This window comes from Bos taurus, chromosome 23 (genome assembly GCF_002263795.3).
Source record: "Bos taurus isolate L1 Dominette 01449 registration number 42190680 breed Hereford chromosome 23, ARS-UCD2.0, whole genome shotgun sequence".
Lineage (NCBI taxonomy): Eukaryota > Metazoa > Chordata > Mammalia > Artiodactyla > Bovidae > Bos > Bos taurus.
The window spans coordinates 39278409-39300151 of NC_037350.1; the positions used below are offsets into that span (position 1 = coordinate 39278409).

The 21743-nt window shown below is 42.0% G+C and overlaps 1 protein-coding gene and 1 long non-coding RNA gene across 3 annotated transcripts in view; one reads left to right on the plus strand and one right to left on the minus strand.

Moving 5' to 3' along the window:
* The window catches only part of RNF144B (ring finger protein 144B), a 159421-nt gene that overhangs the window by 99505 nt on the left and 38173 nt on the right, over positions 1-21743 (minus strand). The gene's annotated exons all lie outside the window — the stretch shown is intronic.
* On the plus strand, positions 935-21457 carry LOC112443866 (uncharacterized). Of its 2 annotated transcripts, none has more exons than XR_009492576.1 (4): positions 935-2631; positions 4669-4805; positions 14984-15115; positions 20266-21457. It is a non-coding gene; the product is annotated as an uncharacterized lncRNA (long non-coding RNA). The 2 variants fall into 2 exon arrangements; XR_003032282.2 differs by lacking the exon at positions 20266-21457 and adding an exon at positions 15751-15992.

Genomic DNA, 21743 nt, shown 5'->3' on the forward strand with positions numbered 1-21743 from the left:
GTCAATAAAAGGGTGTATATAACTGCTCTGATAGGCATTAGTGAATAAAGAAACCATTCCATCGTGTGAGACGTTAACACAGCAAACTGAGAAATGGGGTAAGCAGGGGAGACTCACTCACCTTTCCTTGTCAGGATGAGAATGAAACAAGACAAATGGTACAAGCGTGGGTACAAGGCTCCTAGACCATTCTATTGGGATTAGGGGGCCCTGGTCAAGAATCGGTTTCCTTTCCATGACCTAATGCACACACACACCCCTCGGTTTGGAGAATCATCAATCTAAAAAACTGTACGCTCTTTGATCAACAGAGGCAAAACTTTTCAGAGTGACCCGTGTAATGACATTGTTACTTAAGTTCTAAAAAAAAACTTCCAAACTTTTTAACCTGCAGTTTTTATACATACTCCTAGAGGATCTTGGACAATATAGCATCTGCAGTACTTACCTCTAGCTACCAAAATGGAAATGAGGAAACAGAAATCAGATACCATCATCCTCAAAAGAACATGGTAGACTTGGGTGGCCGCCTGCCTGTTCATGCTGACTGTTTCAGTTTAACAATTTAGATGGCTCCAGATGTTCCTCTGACATCAGCTTATGCCTGCTTATTATAAGAAAACATGGTAGCAATAAATGCCCCAAAGAAGCAGAGTCAATGTGAGCCACATCATGCCCTGAATCATGCTATCCTTGATTTCACACTGCATTCAAGAAAGATCAAATGGTCAACAATAAAAAAAAAAAATTTAATTATTATGTTGTATGCCTGGAACCAATATAATGTGATATGTCAATTATACCTCAGGATAAATGAATGAATGAATGAACAGAAAACCAAACAAAAGATGAAATGACAATGGCGTGTACATTACTTCCTCTTTTCTGCAAGGACTGAATGAAAGGCATTGAGCACAATATCCTAGTTTAAGAACAAATAAATCTTTAAACAAATGAATCCTTGCTACAATATATTATAAACTATTTCATTATAGAGGAAGATAGTTCTAACCTCTAAGAACTAATCAAAACCTAGGTTACTACAGCAATGTGACTTCATCTGAGTGCCTTCACAAATATCCTCTCATTGAATACACACAACCACCTTTCAGGTGAAATAGTATCATTCCCCTTTTACAGATGAAAAAAACTGAGCACTGAAAAATGAGCAGACTCTCCTGGGGTCCAAGAGGCAGTTACTGTCACAACAAGAACTAGAACCTAATAACCTCGTCAAGTGATCTAACCCTTGCTTCCCAAAATAAACTTGTATGTGAAATCAAGCTCCCCTTGTTCTCAAATTGGAATCTTTTTTGGAAAGAGGACAAAAATGGAAGGTTGACATAAAATGTTTAATTCTATTTTTAAATCTTTACCTCGGGCAAAAATCCAGGTGTTATGCCAAAACAAATTAGACAATACTTCTAGCTTAGCAAAAGCTCCATCTCGACCAAGAAAAAAAATAGAAAACGTTACACTGAAAAGAAAGTTCAGAAACGGAGTGCATTACTTCTCAGCAGTAGCCTTCTGCAAGAAGGAAGGGGCAAGTTTCCTGGAAGAGTGAACAGTCAAAAGAGGATGACTCAAAAGACTATTTTAGTACGAGATCCTGTTTCACCCTTGTTGTCCATCTGTTTTGCTGAGAATGTAAAGCTGTCTAGGTCCAAGCCAAAAAAGAGAATGAAATCATCTGTTAAAGCCACCTATGCAGGAGCACCATGAAGACACAGTGCTGACCTAACATGGCCGTGCCATTAGAGGCCAGTGCATACCTTTCACTACCTGGCTGGAGGAGGGTTCAGGAATTCAGCTAAACCAGTGGGGGATACTGTAAAATTCATTCTTAATTTACTGCAGGCTAATTGAAGGCAAAGAACAACTGCATATGGCAAGAAATAGCTAATAAATATTTTACACACAGGCATTGACTAATGACAACACCTATTTATCAAATGGTGCAGTTATCCTTCTCCTTCTACTCCTCCACCACCCCACCCCCTACTTTCCGATCTTTCTTATGAGAGTCACAAAGGACATCAAAGTCACTCATTTCCACCCTCCCCTTCCTTTTGTGCCATCTAGTACCCCTGGCATCCTTCAATACCTAGAGCCCACACCTATCATTCACCTGTACCCCTCCTCGGTTTCTCCCTTCTTCTTTAGACTGAGAAAAAAAAGGGAGGTCCACAGAGAATCAAACTAGAGAAATGCAGGGGAATTGGTATTCAGGAAGCTAGTGATTTCAGAGCTTTAGACACAGAAGAGTCCAGACTCTCACTTGAAGGGCAAGGAAACCATTTCAGCTGTGTTGTAGACCAAATGATCATTTATATTTTGGCTAGAGAGCGAAACTAGCAAGTGTATTATTGTTTCCATAGTAAAGTGAGTTCCAAATTCTAAACCACTGATCTGCAAAGAAATTTTTGGAACACTTAATATTCATTAAGTTTGGGCCACCTACCAAAAAAATGTAACAATCAATGTTTCCCCCTGAGTTGTTCTTTACAGCTACAGAAGAATATATAGAAGGTATACACATGCATAACTGGGTGCTGAGATTTGACCTCTTTCCTCGGGAGCTGCTCCAAGTGAGAAAAGAGTCGGTGACCACTGGTGCCCTAAGAATCCCAGGTGAATTTACACTGTGCTCAGTGAGAGAAGTGGAACTCACTTCCTGATAATTAGTGACTACAGGGGAAAGGACACTCAGCATTATCATAAAGAGACAGTAAAGACAATAGGTTGGAAGATAGTTTTACTCGTTTTACACTGGCAAAGAGTCAGTGGAATTGTTGCCATTGCAGCTTAAGGCAGAAGTTGAGTTCCAAGGAGGCATGTCGTTTCTTCTGAGCAGAAACTGTAAACATACTCCAATGTAAGAGTGTGTGTGCGTGTGTGTGTCTGTGCGCATGTGCGTCTGTCTGTGTAGAGCCAATTGAGCTGGAAAGAACAAGATTAGGGGACAATGATGATGTACCTCAAAACATGATGATCACTGATATGACAACATACTGGCCAAGCCTACTCTAGTCCTAATTTCTCTTCAAAGAGCTATAATCATGGGTCGAAGCTGAAGGGGAACCTTTAGACTTTCCCATGTAACAATTAGAGTACCCAGAATCAGTTGTAGTCAAACAATGTGAGTGAGAAAAAGACCAGAGTCAGACATTCCTACCAGCAAAGGATGGTGTCTCCAAACCCCATGGCAGCCAGGTGTGGTTGATGTAATTCTGCCTCCTTTAGCTAAAAGCTGATTGGGCCCAGATGGATGGATGTCTGAAGCAGAGCCAACCATATTTTCTCTATCAGGAATGTGGAATTTGGATTTAGGGACAAACATCTCTCTGTTTGGCTGAAACTGTATGGTAGCCATATTCCATCATGTATACAAACAACAGAACAAACTAGAGAGGAAGCAATAAAGCAGGGTGCAAGAGAGGAGGTAAGAAAAGAGCCAGGGAAAGAAAATGGTGATTCTCCAGTTCTCAGTTCCAGTTGCTTCCAGAAGCCGGCTGCATTCCTATCTTTGTTTCTTAAGACATGCCTTGTCCTTATAATAATTCTTTCCTGTTAAAGCTAGCCCAAATTTATTTCAGTTATTTGAAATCAGAAACACCTAGGTTAAACCACATTATCATAAAGTAAATCAACATACCATAAAAAAAAAACATAGACTTTTGAATCTGTCAATGCTGAATCCAAATCTTAGCTCCACTGAATATTAGGTATCTCATCTAGAGGAAGTTTCCTAACCTCTCTGAGGCTTGGTCTCAGATAACTGTCATGCACAGTTTCTGTGAAAATCAGAAAATCATACACAGAGCCTGTGGACAGCACAGACTAAATGATAACTTCCAGGAGAATGCACTGGAGCAGCAGTCATGATGGCAGTAGTGGTATGGCCATGGATATGGAGATAGGAGGGTTATATAAAAAACCAGAATTACAGACACAGAAAGATACTTTTCTTAAATTCTTTACTTGACAAAACAACTCAATCCAACCCAAGTTTCTTTTCTTTTTTTGGCCCACCAAGCAGCTTGCGGATCTTAGTTCCCCAACCAGGGAGCAAACCCTAGACCTCTGTCCTGTCCTAAACACTGGACCACCAGGAATTCCTGTCAACTCAAGTTTCTTTACTGAGCTTCTCTAGTATACGCCGAGTACGGTCTGTGTGCTCAGTTGCTCGGTCATATCCAACTCTTTGTGACCTCATGGACTGTAGTCCACCAGGCTCCTCTGTCCATGGGAATTTCCAGGCAAAAATACTGGAGTGGGTTGCCATTTCCTTCTCCAGGAGATCTTCCTAACCCAGGGATTGAACCCACATCTCTTGCATCTCCTGCATTGGCAGGTGGATTCTTTACCACCGCATCATCTAGGAAGCCCAAAAAGTAGAGCTTCCCTGATTGCTCAGCAGGTAAAGAATCCACCTTCAATGCAGGAGATGTGAGTTCGATCCCTGGGTAGGAAAGATTCCCCTGCAGGAGGACACGGCAACCCACTCCAGTATTCTTGCCTGAAAAATCCCATGGACAGAGGAGCCTGACAGGCTATGCTCCATGGGGTCATAAAAAGTCAGACAAGGCTGAAGCTACTGAGCGCATATGAAGAGAATCTAAAAATGGTTTAAATTTAAAATTATTTTTAATCTATCATCTACCACAGGTTCCTTCATGGTGAAGGGAAAGCATGGTGTATTTGAAGGACTTACAGAATTCAATACGGCTGGATTATAAAGAAGGTGAAGAAGATTGCTCTGAGATTAGGTTGAAGAGGTAGACCAGACAATGGAGAAGAAATCTGTAAGTTTAAAAGTTTAACTAAAAGACCATGGGAAGCTTTTTAAAGCAACTTGACATTAGCAGAAATTTATTTATTTATTTATTTTTTTTTGGTATCACCCTGGCTGCGGCATAGAAATAGACTGAACAGAAGCAAAATTTAATGCAGGTGCCTCTCGGTAAGAATATGTTTCAGTAGTCCAGGTGAGAAATGATGCTGGTGATAGCAAGGGGCCTGGAGAAAAGTAAGCATTTCTTACATTATGTAAGACACAGAATTGGCAGGACTGGAGGATTAGTAGGACGTTAGACATGTAGGATGTCAAGAAATCACTGTTGGGACTTCCCTGGTGATCCAGAGGTTGACTCTAAGCTTCCAGTGCAGGGGGCACAGGTCCAATCCCTGGTGAGAGAACTTCGATTCAACATGCCTTACGGTGCACTGGCCAAAATGAAGTGAATAATCCTGACAAACACCAACTCAGTCAGGTGATCAAAGCCAACATCAACAGTGGTGGCAAGTCGTATTGACAGTATATACCCTTGACACAAGGACACTTTATTTCTGTGGTCATCCTCCTGAAAACCCATCAGTTCAGTTCAGTTCAGTTCAGTAGCTCAGTTGTGTCCGACTCTTTGCGACCCCGTGAATCGCAGCACGCCAGGCCTCCCTGTCCATCACCAACTCCTGGAATTCACTCAGACTCACGTCCATCGAGTCAGTGATGCCATCCAGCTATCTCATCCTCTGTCGTCCCCTTCTCCTCCTGGCCCCAATCCCTCCCAGCATCAGTCTTTTCCAATGAGTCAACTCTTCGCATGAGGTAGCCAAAGTACTGGAGTTTCAGCTTTAGCATCATTCCTTCCAAAGAAATCCCAGGACAGATCTCCTTCAGCATGGACTGGTTGGATCTCCTTGCAATCCAAGGAACTCTCAAGAGTCTTCTCCAACACCACAGTTCAAAAGCATCAATTCTTTGGCGCTCAGCTTTCTTCACAGTCTAACTCTCACATCCATACATGACCACTGGAAAAACCATAGCCTTGACTAGACGGATAACCCCAGCCTAATCGCTAAGAAGAGCATCAGAGAAATCCTAAATCCCAGTTGAAGGATTAAGTGTGTATGACCAGATATGTTTAGCCTATGTCTGGCAATACTCCTCAAAAACAAGGAAAGTCTCAGAAACATAGCCAAGAGGAGCCTGAGAAGAGATGACGACTAAATTGTATGTGGGATCACTGACCTAGAGCCAGACATTCTGGAATGTGAAGTCAAGTGAGCCTTAGAAAGCATCACTACGAACAAAGCTAGTGGAGGTGATGGAATTCCAGTTGAGGTATTCCAAATCCTGAAAAATGATGCTGTGAAAGTGCTCCACTCAATATGCCAGCAAATTTGGAAAACTCAGCAGTGGCCACAGGACTGGAAAAGGTCAGTTTTCATTCCAATCCCAGAGAAAGGCAATGCCAAAGAATGCTCAAACTACCGCACAATTGTGCTCATCTCACACGCTATTAAGTAATGCTCAAAATTCTCCAAGCCAGGCTTCAGCAATATGTGAACCGTGAACTTCCTAATGTTCAAGCTGGTTTTAGAAAAGGCAGAGGAACCAGAGATCAAATTGCCAACATCCGCTGGATCATGGAAAAAGCAAGAGAGTTCCAGAAAAACATCTATTTCTGCTTTATTGACTATGCCAAAGCCTTTGACTGAGTGGATCACAATAAACTGTGGAAAATTCTGAAAGAGATGGGAATACCAGACCACCTGATCTGCCTCTTGAGAAATTTGTATGCAGGTCAGGAAGCAACAGTTAGAACTGGACATGGAACAACAGACTGGTTTCAAATAGGAAAAGGAGTTTGTCAAGGCTGTATATTGTCACCCTGTTTATTTAACTTATATGCAGAGTACATCATGAGAAATGCTGGACTGGAAGAAACACAAACTGGAATCAAGATTGCCGGGAGAAATATCAATAACCTCAGATATGCAGATGACACCACCCTTATGCCAGAAAGTGAAGAGGAACTAAAAGGCCTCTTGATGAAAGTGAAAGTGGAGAGTGAAAAAGTTGGCTTAAAGCTCAACATTCAGAAAACGAAGATCATGGCATCCGGTCCCATCACTTCATGGGAAATAGATGGGGAAACAGTGGAAACAGTATCAGACTTTATTTTTCTGGGCTCCAAAATCACTACAGATGGTGACTGCAGCCATGAAATTAAAAGACACTTACTCCTTGGAAGGAAAGTTATGACCAACCTAGATAGCATATTGAAAAGCAGAGACATTACTTGCCAACAAAGGTCCATCTAGTCAAGGCTATGGTTTTTCCTGTGGTCATGTATGGATGTGAGAGTTGGACTGTGAAGAAGGCTGAGTGCCAAAGAATTGATGCTTTTGAACTGTGGTGTTGGAGAAGACTCTTGAGAGTTCCTTGGACTGCAAGGAGATCCAACCAGTCCATTCTGAAGGAGATCCGTCCTGGGATTTCTTTGGAAGGAATGATGCTAAAGCTGAAACTCCAGTACTTTGGCCAGCTCATGCGAAGAGTTGACTCATTGGAAAAGACTCTGATGCTGGGAGGGATTGGGGGCAGGAGGAGAAGGGGACGACAAAGGATGAGATGGCTGGATGGCATCACTGACTTGATGGATGTGAGTTTGAGTGAACTCCGGGAGTTGGTGATGGACAGGGAGGCCTGGCGTGCTGCGATTCATGGGGTCGCAAAGAGTCGGACACGACTGAGCAACTGATCTGATCTGATCGTCCATGAGACCTTGGAGCAGACAAAGAGGGCATAGGATAGAAACTAAGGAAGTCAGAATAAAGTATGAACTTTGATTCATTTTAAAATGATGATGATAATCTACTGACAAATGTGCCCTACAGGTAAGGCTCCCTTCTTCACTCCTGCAAAGAATCTCAGAAACTGCTGCAGTCCAAGTGGATGGGAGAAATATGCTTATGAGCGGGAAAGGAGGCAAGCTCATTGTAGTATACACACCATACAGTTATCTAAGGCAACGGGTAACAGGTGTCAGTGCTGAAATTCAAAGGCAGCCCATAACACAAAGGGAGTCACCTGAAGAAAGCCAACTGGCCACCCATTCAGTGACATTCCCTTGGTGAATTCATCTCTGCCCAGGGTCAGCCCTCAGCCTGACGGGCTCAGCAAACTACTCGCTGGTATCTTGAGGTTAATCAAATCCATGGATAATGACTCATACTAACTAAATATCCGTGAGAATGATACAGAGAAAGAGAATGCCACACTGTCAGGCAAACCCAACGCACAGGGCTGGGCAGGGTGGGGCATGAGAGTCTGCATTTCTAACAAGCTCCCAGGTGATGCCCATGCAGCTGGTCCATGGACCACACTTTGAACAGCAAGGGTCTGAGCAAGCTACAAGAGAAACCAAAGTGTCAAGTTTATTGATGAGCTGAATATCAAGTAGATCATGAGGGAGGTTGACCACTTAACTGTTAATGCCAGCAGGCTTTGGTTTCCTGATGTAGCCATCTCCAGAGCAGAGACAGAAACCCACTACTATGAGCTCTCAGCGGTTGTGGTATCCTTTCCTCTGGATGAGGCTCATATGGGATTGCCAACGTGCAGAGATTCTTCCTACCTATGCTTCCACACTTAATCTCCTCCCACCTCCAGTGGGAGGAACAGATTCTTCATGTGCAAATAAAACACCTTCAGTTAGTTTATGACCTGGTTTTGCAGACTGAGGACTCATTCACTCCAAGGGGACCTGGTAAATCTCTGCACTGACCTAGTGCATATAAATTTCCTAGATGGGCTCTCTAAAGAAATTGTTGTTTCCCTTAGTTTTTTCTTTTTTTTTTGGCTGCACTCTTCATTGCAGTGTGCGGGCTCTTAAGTTGCTCTGAGGCGTGTGGGATCTTAGTCCCCCAATCAGGGATCGAACTCACATCCCCTGCATTAGAAGGTGGACTCTTAACCACCTGACCGCCAGGGAAGTCCCTCCCTATGTCTTAATGGAGAAGATGAAACACTGCTCTTACACTGTTGCCACAGTAGAAAAGATTCTCATTTCTAAACTATTTATGGAGCCCCCGTTGAATGTGACACACGTCAGCGGAGGGAATGTAGAGCTGAGCAAAAAGCACACAAGACTCCAGCCCTGAGGGCAAGGTCGCCATCTGAGAGCAGTAGTCTTCAGAACAGCTCCGCAAAACTTCTCATCTTGTGAGCTTCTACTTTCTCCTTGTCAGCTCCAGCTTTCTCAGACCTTGGGTTTAACAGCCCTGGGGACACAGAAACCCACGCTGAACCACAACCTGCTCAGCTGGATTGAATGCATCCTACAGCACTTTCCCCCAGTCTTATCGTCTGCCCATTTCTGTACATGTGGACCTGCAAAAACCCAAGAATAACTCCACAAAGTTCTGCCAGGTCAAATCAAAGCATATTAAAAAGGAGACAACTCTCTGGAAACTCAGTACCAATCAAGAGAGAGCAAATAATGAATTTACGAACAGGACATGAAGAAGTATATTTTTCTAACAGACTGGTTTAGCAGAAGAGGAAATAATGATTCCATTTCAGTCATTCAGCTGTTTCCACTCATGCCTACTAAGGGAAAACACCACGTGGTGGGTAGTTCTCAAAATCCAGCATGCAGAAGAATCATCTGGAACGTCTGTTCCTAGGGTCTCACTCTCTCTAATCCACCCTCAGCCCAGCCCATCCCCTGCTACCAGAAAGTCAGATACAGCAGGCTGGAGCTTAGAAATCTATATTTTAAATACCACTCCCCCCTCCCCAGTTGATTCCGAGAAATACTGACTTAAGTCTGAATTTTCACTCTCTATTTTAGTGGTTTTCAACTCTGGCACACATTTGATTTCTGTAATCAGCTTTAAAAAAAAAAAGAAAGTTCTCAATGCCTGCACACAGTCCACCAAGACCCCAAAGCAATCAAATCGGAATGCCCAGTGCATGAGACCCAGGCATCAGTGTTCTTTCAAGGCTCCCAGGGAATTGAATGTTTGGTGTTTCCAGGTGGTACTATTTGTCTGGGTTGTTAGACATCAGATTCCAAGGCCCTCCCTGAAGATTCTGATTCACTAGGTCTGTCTGGGGCACAGCCCTAGAATCTACCAGTCACACAGGTGCCCCAGGGGATTCTTACAATGGGATTTGAGAAATGTGCCTATCTTGCTTAGGTGAATCACAAACTCCCCTTCCCAGCAAGGCTGGTCCAATAGGACTTTTGACTTCAGTTTTGGAACCCCATTCCATACAATCAACTCCAATCTAGCCTGTGTTTTCCCAAAGAGAGAGAGGGAACGCACCTTACTTTATGCTACCTAGCAACGAGAATCACTGCTTTGTGTGACCGTGACTGCTGAAGACTCACTTCTGTTTCTGATAGAACAAATCATCTCTCCCACTCACTGAGCACTGTGCGCAAGGTCTTATCTGCACCTTAGTATATTAACCTTAGTATATTAGTAATTAGTTAGTATATTCACTAGTTTAATCTTCACAACTACGTTACCAATAGGAACCTTCTTAGTGCTACCTCTACCAATAAGGAAACTGAGGCAGAGAGGCTGAACAAATTGCCTGTTACCCACAGTCACAGGTAGAGGACGACTCTGAACCCAAACCTGGGGGGACGGACCAACATCAGCCTGTAACAGGGCTCACCAAACAAAAGCTGAAGAGCCTGCCTGCGTAACCGCTTGCTGCCAGAAAGAGAACACAGAAAGGCTCAACGAAGCTAATGTTTATGTGTCCCAAGTACTGGGCTAGAAGTTTATGTATATTATTTCATCTAATCCAAGAGTCAGATAGAGTCCCTATTGTCACGGACACACTCTCCTGCCTTAATCAGTGATGGGAAGGGTTAACAGTTGTAGAGCATTATGCAAAAATAATAATAATAATAAAACAAAGCAGTCAAAGAAACCTTCCAAGTAGACTTGGCAGGCGGGATACTGAAGAATTAGCCAGTTGTGGGTTTAGCGTGTTGGGGCAAGAGGAGGCTGCATGGAGAGGCACTGGGGTTGGCTGTGGACAGATTCTTCAACAAGGTGGAGCCGTGGAGATCTCTGACTCTGAGAGAGGACGGGGCTTCCTGAGATCTCGGGAAGGGACAGGAGTTTCATGCAGACGCAATGCTTCTCATAATGAATCTTAACAAGTCAGGATAAATGGCAGAGGTCCACCATGTAGAACCCCCCCGCCAATGCAGGAGACGCAACAGTTTACGGGTTCAACCCCTGGTTTGGGGAGATCCCCTGGAGAAGGAAATGGTAACCTGCTCCAGTGTTCTTGGCTGGGAAATCCCATGGACAAGGAGCCTGGCAGGCTACAGCCTGTGGGCTCACACAGAGTCAGACACGACTGAGTGCCCACGCACACATCCCCTTGGAGGGATGACATGACACAAGCTACCTTGAAAGATAAACTGATGTCTCCACTTCCTGCAGGGCAACACAAGAGGAATTCCTTTTGTCCTGCTTCCTGTTTCTCCCTGAGTAGTGGGAGGGAGAAAGGAGCTGCAAACCCAATGCCAAGGCATCTCAACTTTCAGCAAGAGGCCGAGAGACTGCCTGTGTCTTTATGGAAACAGTGATGAGTGACTGCTAAAAGCCACCTTTTTCCTACCTCTGTTTAGGGACACCCCACCCTGCCAATCCCAAGGAACACACCTGTTTAAGAAGAGCCACATGGAAATCTGTGGGGCCCCAGGGTTCCGGAGGTCAGTGCTATTTGCTAGGTCCTGGCGCACACAATGGAGAAGGCAATGGCAACCCACTCCAGTACTCTTGCCTGGAAAATCCCATGGATGGAGGAGCCTGGTGGGCTGCAGTCCATGGGGTCGCTAGGAGTCGGACATGACTGAGCGACTTCACTTTCACTTTTCACTTTCATGCATTGGAGAAGGAAATGGCAACCCACTCCAGTGTTATTGCCTGGAGAATCCCAGGGACGGGGGAGCCTGGTGGGCTGCCGTCTATGGGGTCGCACAGAGTCGGACACGACTGAAGCGACTTAGCAGCAGTAGCAGCAGCAGGCGCACACAAGGAGGCCCTAGCAGAACTGGGGCTGTCCACTGAACAGCTAACCACTAAAGGTTGAAAAGAAAGCAGGGACTAGATACACAGATGAGTTCTGGACAGTTTGGAAAGGGAAGGTCTAGGCTAGCTGGCTAAAGGAAAGAAAAATTTCTTATTTCAGGATAATCACTCAAGAGTAACAGCTGTCATGAATCAGGGAACCCAAGCCAGGCTCTGTGACAACCTAGAGGGGTTGGGATGGGGTGGGCGGGGGGAGGGAGGCTCAAGAAGGGGGGGACATTCGGATACCTATGGCTCAGCCATGTTGATGTGTGGCAGAAACCAACACAATATTGTAATTATCCTTAAAAACAAATAGACTCAAAAAAATGTAACAACTCTCTAACCCTCTCTCACCACAACTAAAGGAAGCCCACGCACAGCAACAAAGACCAGAACAGCCAAACATTTGTTAATTCATTAATTTTTAAAAAAGTAACAGCTCTGATCCTAGACTATGGTCTTTTCACATGGGCTGTGGCCCACTCTGCACCCAGAGGCATTAGCTGGAACTGAAAGGTAGGCAGTTTGCAGGTGAACCTCATCCTGACCTGAAGCAAGGGCGGAAATGCTAAGATTTCCTTGAGAGTTGTGGTCCCATCCAAGACCAAGAGCAGGTAAGTCAGTTGCAAGAGAGGGACAGAATCTGAGGAGTGAGGCAAATATATAAGGAAGCAAAGTACAATAAAGTCTAAAAGAAGGGCCAGTCATCAAGAGGAAACAGATGCAATCATTTTTCACTGAAAGCAATAAATATTAAGCAAATATTTCAAATCATTCTATATTTCATTCCTTTCTTTATTGAGCTCCTACCACAATTTATTAGCAAATTTGCAAAACAAACATTACCCCACAAAGGGGAGAAGGGAGGAGGGCAAAAGGAAAAAAAAAAAAAGGCTGATTTAAGAGTTTATTATTTTCAAACCTTCCTCTATGTGTTTTATTCCTCCTGGGCATGTAGGACTGAGTGGACCATATAAATCAGGCAAACTAGAATTCATGCTTGAAGCTTCTTTCACTTCTTCCATCCAAGAAATAATAGCTGACAGCGTTTAGAATTGACCATTGTTTCAAGGCAGCCAGCACTCCCATGTCCCACCTTTAACACATTCTGTTCAAATCCATACCTCTTGTCTTTCCTTTGTACATTATAAAGTCATCATTTCCTTTATGTGCTACATTGTTAATGATTTCTCCATTGGCAAACAATACAATACCTCCTGCAGCTCACTGAACCTTCAAAGCAAGCAGCCTTACTGAATATTTATTACGTCCTAGGCATGACAAATAAAAAACAAGTAAGAAGTATTTGACGTACATCCATAAACAGCAAACCTGATGAATTCTCAAAAAAAAAAAAAAGTTTTGGAAACACCTGTTGGCTTAAGGAAATCAACCTTTCCCCAAACTGGACAAATCCCCTTGAGAGCAAATGAGCCTGTATTTTACAGAGCCCCCTGTCTGTTGCCCATTCAGTTGTAACCATTACAAGGCAGAGCCTTCGTCTAGTTTTTTCACTCACTGGGCCTAATACACTGCACAGAACATAATACACACTCAGGAAACACTGGTTGGAAGAAGTCGCTCAACATAAAAAAACAAAACATTATGCATTTGTGAAATATCCTCGGTGCAAACTATTTTTAAAAATTAAAGAAATGGATTTGATTAGGCTCTCAGCCAACACCTACAAGTCTTTCTACACTGACGTTTGTCTGGCATTTAACACATTATTTGGTGGAAAAGAAGACCCGTAAGAGAGCCATCTCAATGACTCTCATCTGGGAAACCCTGGACCATAGTATTAGAATTCTGACTGAGTATCACTGTGCCTTCACCTACTGGCCAGGCTTCCCAGGAAACTTCTTGACCTTTCTAAGATTCATATTTTCCTCATCTGCATAATAGGACAGGATTGCTATAAGATTATCTGATGATAGCTAACATTTATTGAGTATTTACTCTTTGCTAGAAACTGTGCTTAATTCTTTATAGGTACATAATATTTTCTATATTTGTTATGTAAACACAGAATCTCATTTAATTCTCACAACAACCCTATGACTATTCTCTCCACTCTACAGATGAGGGAGTGGAGGCAGCTGGACACTTAGCTACGGGCCCAAGTCACACTGGCCAGTGAGGACCAATACCAGGGCTAAAATCGATGCAGTCTGGCTCCAGAGCTGGTGCCCCCAACCTCGGCTATGCTTGCAACTATGGGCCTAGATTGTCTCTAGGCCCAGAAAAACGTGAGGGTCCCGCCTCCCAGGAGAAGAACTGGGTATCTGTGATACAGAAGGGATCATTTTAGCTTACACACCCTTATGTATCTCTGGGACTTTATGCTTTAGGAATATACATACATCCTATTCAGAAAAATAATATACTCCCAAAAGGTTTTGTGAAAGCTGAAATTGCTATAAGAATCGAGAAACTCAGCAATGATGCCACCCTTTATGTAAAGAGGTGAGGGGTGGCTGTCATTTTCATTGTTGTTTAGTTGCTAAGCCGTGTCCAACTCTTCAAGACCGCACGGACTGCAGCCCACCAGGCTCTTCTCTCCATGGAGTTTTCCAGGAAAGAATACTGGAGTGGGCTGCCATTTCCTTCTCCAAGGGATCTTCCCGACCAATGGATGGAACCCACATCTCCTGCATTGGCAGGTGGATTCTTAACCATTGAGCCACCTGGGAAGCATGTCATTTTCCTTATTTAACACTAAAAGCCTGATAAAATCTTATAATCACACAAAGGGCCATTCATGTACCTGTTTACTACATGGTGAAGTTCCTAAAATAATCATTGTATTGGTTCTTTTTCTCCACTTGCAAGGTTTCGTTGACCATGCAGGAGCGTGTTCACCTTAGGGCTTCTGCACTTGCTGCTTCCCCACCAGGAGGCTTCGTCTCCCATTTATCCAGAGGCTCCACCCTCGCCTGCCTCCTTCCCGTCCACACTTAAACATCATCTTCTCAATCATCCTCTTCTAACAACGACAATTCCTTTTTTTTCTCCATAGCACATACCCCCACGCAATGACACACGATGTTTTTACTTATTTGTTTTACTGTCTGTCTCCCCACTGCAGGCTCCTAGAATGACAGTGTCATGGAATTTCTGACTCTGCAAATCACTGCTGCTTCCTCAGGCCCTGGAAGAGCAGACCCTCGTTGAATTATTGAATGAACGAATGGACTCTGGCCTATGGAATCCTCCTAAGGTGAACACTCTGAAACTCTTAAATTGAAAAACGCATCTATTTTACAGGGCCAGCTTCAGGAAAGGATGAGGAGTGACCAACATAGCATATTTTAAGAGAGAGAAAATTCTTTAGTCCAAAGTGTCACAGCAAGTAAAAGACTGCCTTTGCAAATTCATTCTTCAGGGGTCTTCTGAAAACCTTTCAAACGTGTGTTACATCAAGCTTGCTCATTTCAACTGAGCTGGTGAAGTGGAAAAGCCATGGAGATTGAGTTCAGACTACAGATTTCCATGCCAGCATGGCCAGCAAGATATTTAATCTCCCTAAATTTCCTAATTTACACACACAAAAAAAGTTGATAATTATAATTGGTTGGTTAACTTTATAAACGTCTCATAAGACTTACATTGGTTGAAGAAGATCAAATGAGTTTACAAGCAAAGCACTCAGTAAATGCAGAGTATATTCTAACAAAATGTAAACTCTAAGAAGGAGCAACGTAACAGATGTTTCTCTCAAAGTTCTCACCAAAATAGCTAGTGAAAATTAAGTGAAATTTAAAGAACAGAATAGAAAATCAAATTTAATAGAAAGTATGAACTTAAAATATCACTTAAATTAATACCATGTTTCTTAAACTTTGCATTTTTAAGCTTTATGAAGCAAATCTGTAACAAAATCTACAGAAAAAACTGTGGTATGGCTGCCAGTTTAAGAATTTCCAGAGAGGGGGAGAAAAGTTTTTAACATCACATGTTCCATCAGAGTAAAGCACAACCAACCTGACAAGTCACCCAGAAAATTCAATGGAAACAAGCATCTATTTAACATCAAAGAAGCAGCAGTGACTAGCTGGTTGATAAGAGACGGGAAAAAAAACACTGCAAAGTCAAAATTCTCTTGCTGCCTCTTTTTGTCTTTTATAAAAGTTACAATGACTTCTTTCCTTGGAATATTGAAAGTATACAATATTCTGGAGGCCAGTCAACTTTCAATGAAAGGGTTGGGAATGTCTGACAGATGTTCAACAGTCCTTCAATCCTTATAATTTGCATTACAAATCAGAGCCTGTGAGAACAGAAGAGGTCTGAGCAGCCAGTCCAACTCTCATTTTATAGAGAAAGAAACTGACACATTGGCAAATTAAATGGCTTTCCCAGTTCTCATAGTCATGCGTTAAAAATAGACACCAGGGTGTAAGTGTTTCATGTAATGTGGAAATTACTTTTTTTAGGGGAAAAAAAAAAAATTTTCCTCCCTAGCCCAAAGGATTTCAACACACTGGATGAATGGGTTAAATAAACAGCTTGATCACCTTCTCAGGATCTTTTATCAGAGCCTTCTAAAGCTCCTTATTAGTTCAATAGGGGTTTTTCATATAAGAGAGAGTTACAGCCTTTTTCTCCCTTTCACATTGAAAATCCTGAGGCTGATCATTGTAGCAGATTCAGGTCGCTACTGTGCGCCTCTCTTGAGGTAGTCCTAAGACCCCGTATAAATAAATATAAGATATTTACCTGAGAAATATTTTCTTAACTTTATTGCAACTATACGTAAAACCACCCTCAACTTTAATAGGCAAACGTTGACCTTTTTTTGGAGAGATGTTTTTGCCTCCACCCGACAGCATCATTCTTATAACCTTCAAATTATTCAGTCATCAGCATCATGTATGCTGGAAGAGACGCCAATAAATTCAAAGGGAGATGATTTAAGAATAATAAAACAACCTACACGAAGCAAATAATAAGCTAACATCCAGACTCATAGTTTTCAAGTGTTTGGGTACCATTTACTATTAAAAAGAGTTTACCTAGTAATGCCAAGGGAAACCAGAGCTTTATATCAGCTACCCAGGCAGAAGCTCAGACATAGGAGAAGGCGTCAGAGAAGCCTTAAGATGGCCCTAAATATCACAGTTACACCTGCTAATTAATACAGCTTAATAGGTGCTAAGTATTCTACCATCTGTTATCCTACCTAATTCAAACAACAACCCTGCCAATTGGAAATATCATCCTCATTTTGGAGATGAGAAAACTAAGATTCAGAGAGGTCAGTCATTTGCTCCAGATCACTAAACCTTCTTAGCACAGTGGGCAGTGCTTCTTATAATCTGAAGGTCCTGAGTTTGAGCCTCATAGAAGGCTTCCCAGATGGTGCTTGGAGAAGGCAATGGCACCCCACTCCAGTACCCTTGCCTGGAAAATCCCATGGACGGAGGAGCCTGGTGGGCTGCAGTCCATGGGGTCGCTAAGAGTCAGACACAACTGAACGACTTCCTTTCACTTTTTACTTTCATGCATTGGAGAAGGAAATGGCAACCCACTCCAGTACTCTTGCCTGGAGAATCCCAGGGATGGGCGAACCTGGTGGGCTGTCGTCTATGGGGTCACACAGAGTCGGACACGACTGAAGCGACTTAGTAGTAGTAGTAGTAGATGGTGCGAGTGGTAAAGAACCTGCCTGTCAATGCAGGAGATATAAGATTATGGCTCAGGTTCAATCCCTGGGTTGGGAAGATCCCCTGAAGTAGGGGATGGCAACCCGTTCCAGTATTCTTGCCTAGAGAATCCAATGGACAAAGGAGCCTGGCGGGCTATGGTCCGTAAGGTCACAAAGAGTCGGACACAACTGAAGCAAGTTAGCACACATGCACCAAGCTAAGAGGTCAAGGAACCAAGATTTATACCCTGGTCTGTCTAATGCTGAGGCCAGAATTCCTTCTCCATGTGACTTCTCCCCCTGCTAGCCTTAAATTTGGACCAGTGTTTGGTCTCCTTAAACATCTTCAAGAAATGTCTTGCTTATCCGAGAGAATGACACACTCTTTAGCTAACATATTCACTCAGATGAGCATCCCAGATTAACAGTTACTGTCATCTAAAAGAACGCAGAGGGCTTCCCTGGTGGTCCAGTGGTTAACAATCTGCCTGCCGATGCAGGGGACACAGGTTAAACTCCTGGTCCGAGAAGATCCCACGTACCACGAGGCAACTAAGTTCCAGGCTCTCCAGAGCCCAGGATCTAAAACTACTGAGCCCACGGGCCACAGCTATGAAGCCTGCACACCCCAGTGCCTGTGCTCCGCAACAAGAGAGACCACCACAGTGAGAAGCCCACGCACCACCACTGCAGAGTACCCCTCTCGCCGCAACGAGAGAAAGCCTGAGTGCAGCAGCGAAGACCCAGCACAGCCAGAAATAATTTTTTTACAAAACAAAATAAAGTTGACTCTGCAGGGAGAGACCAAAGAATAGGGAGCATTCATCTGTGCCCAACAAAGCAGAAAAAATAAAAAGATGGGGCGGGGGGCTCACTGACCTCTGATAGCATGACAGTGCTATCCAGGCAGCGAGCCACCCCGACCCCACGGTCTACATTTTTCGTATTTTGAACTAACAGATTAAGTTACAAAGAAGTTCTGTCCCAGCTACTCTGTTAATAGAGCTCTTTTGGAAAACACATTTGGGAAAATTCACAAGTGAATATACAGAAGCCTGTGGACAGGAAGAAACTCAAGAACTTGACGATGCTGTTCCACAGGATGAGTTAAAGAACATTCAGGAACATTCAGGATTAGTACTGAGGCTGCAGAGTCCATCCATGCAGCCAATATAATCAAGCACATACTACGTGCCTCTTCCCAGGCATGATTTCCATCTACTGTGTCCTAAGGCTACAGCAGGAAAACCAGAAATGTCTTCATCTTTGGCCTGAGGAGTTCAGGAACTGTCTTTGGCAAGGAGCCTTTTGCTGTTTTGGTTCTAGCTGGTAAAGAAGTTGACCTGCAACTTCAGAGTTGTAAGAAATAAGAGTTTTAAGGTCCAAGGAGGATCTGTGAGGATGGAACAAAATCATTACAGGGCTGAAAGAAGCTATGCCCCCCTTAATCAGAGCAAGGAGTAGAGTGAGTTGTAAGAGCATCTATCATCTCTGCTCAGGACACAGAATATTTCTTTAGGGGTGCTTTCTACGTTTTCTTTTAATAGAATAAAAAGATAAATGGGATTTAAGCATTCTGAAAAGAAAGTGGACAACTTTTATGTTCCAAAGAATATCTTTTAATTATCTGTTTTCCAAAGATTCTGATTATATATAGGTTTTTCAGGGACACGTCATGATATAAAAGTGAGCAAGATACGTTTGTTTGTTTTACTAAACGTGAAATACAAGGAAAGTTATCAGAAAAGGTTAAAAAATAATAATAATGTGGTAATTATCCAAGAAATAATGTCATGCCTAACAAATATGACCTGAAATAAATCTAACATCACCCTTCTCTATACAATCAAGTTATCTTTTTAGTCATAATTAGAAAACAGTGGCCAGAAAAGGGGCTTTGGCAGGGACTTTTATTTTATTGAACTCAATACATACATATAACTATGTCAATAAAAAATAAAGAATAGAAAAAAGAAATTTTCATTCAAAAAAGGAGGAAAAGTAATGAATCAAATACCCCCTTCATTACTTTAATATATTTTTTAGAATAAAAGGGGAAAAACAGATCTACACATCGGTCTCTCTATATATATGATCAATGGATGTGAATTATCTATATACATGATGAATAATATTACCATAATTGAATAAGAAATTTTAACAAAAATGAAATGTCTAAAGAAGTTAGAGTTTGGGGAAACTACTAAATCATTGATGTGATATTGATTCTTTTTTTTCCTTCTTTAATTTTAAAACAACTTTTAAAATAAATGTTAATTTTAAAAATGTTACTCAAATTCAAGAAAACACATCATGTGTAGGCTAAAATACAACATGGTTACAGAGCTGAACTGAAAAGACAGACAGTGCTTTATCAGGCAGGAGGCAGGGAGAGTCCCTCCGATATATAACATCAGTACCAGTGAATGTTTTGTCAAATTACCTTATCCATGAGTACCTTTAACCCAGGAAACAACTGCGTAAGGCAAAGCCCTCCTTTCAGCATTGACCAAATCACAAAGCAAGTGGCGAAGTTACATGGGGAAGTGAGAAGATATTTTGCAGGACTGGAGGAACAGTGGAGGTTTTGTGGCCAGGGGGATCCCTACTTCCAAAGTCCCAATTCTCTAAGTAGCAAAAGGAAGAGAAACCCCTGCAGCTGACATGACTCAAGAAGGAACTTGAGATAATTTAACATCTCTGTGTGCTTCCTTCCACTTAAGGTTTTTCTGATGAACACAGTACGAAAACACAACAGACCTAAATGGACTCAATGGACTGAACCCAAAGAAAATGTCTTTCTAAGCTCAGAGGGCATCCAAATACTATCAAAACTGTTAAATGCTTGTATGAATTAAAAATGAGAAAGAAATGGGGGAGGGGACAAAGTCCATAAAAAACAAAGACCCACTGAATTGCTAAGGTCAAAGATGGAGAATTTGACTTTGCCAGTACTTCCTCTGAGTTAATCAAGACTCACCCCCGGCTTCCCAGTCCTGGGCTTGCTATTACTTATGGCGCTTTGGTGGTCTACTTAATCTCTCCCCATCAACAGAAACAATCCCTAAACAGCTAAATCTAGGATCTTTGAATGTGGCACAATTTTCTTGCTTTTTAAGGAAATTATCTCAAATTGTGGTTGGAGGAAAAAACTGGCTAAGCATTCTTTTAAAAGTTCAGAACAGTCTAAATTATGGGTTTGGACACACAAGAAGAAGAAAGTTTTGTTTTAATCTGATTTTAAACTGAATTAGTCGAGGCTGCCACAAACATGAACTATGTAATTAGAGTAATCTACTCAGTTAATACATCTACAATAAAGGAATATACATTTAGAACAAAGGGCAGAGACCCAGAAGCTTTTTTTCTGCTTTCTCCACTACTTTTTTTTACTTTGTGCAACAGGAAACACAAATACTATATTGCATATTTAGTACACAAAAAAAATACCTGATATTAAATTAAACTTAAAATTCTATTTCTTACAAAATATACATTTTATCACTTCTTGTAAAACAAATGGATTGTTTCTGTGGGTGATGGGGAATTGTTTTCAAAGTTTTACTAAATGCACTTATTTATTTTTAACCTAGGTCTCACACAGGTAAATCAATCACACTAACAATACATGTAACAGGAGGAAATTAATGCTGCCATAATAATCATTTTTTAATGTTTTTAATTTTTACAATTAACTTTTAAACAATAATGTCTTGTCTATTAAACATTTTTAAAAGCCACACTTCATGGAATTATTATTCTCACTTAAAGTTTAGGACTGAAAAGAATCTCAAAGTTTACTGAAAAGCAGGGAAGGGATACAAAAATCAAATTTACACTCAAAAAATGAGCCTTTTTATTATGTCATACCAGCAGAAATGGGGTATAAGTGAGCAAGTTTTAAAAAAAGAAAGCCAAGATGCTTGTGAGTTTGAACTTGAACTTGGAAAGTCTCTCTGATGCTCAGCCTAACATCAAATTAACAGAAGCATCCCAGTTTCAAAATACAAAGAGAACATATACTCTTAAAATGACTTTTTTTTTCATGTTTTTCATTGAACTTAAAACATAAAAAGCTATGTCAAACACAAAAAGTACACAGTGAATATAACTTTAGGGAAGAAATAACTAACTTGTTTAACAAGGAACCAGTTTTCAGAGTCCGTGAAAGAAAGCCGGATTAAGTGATGCATATTAATCA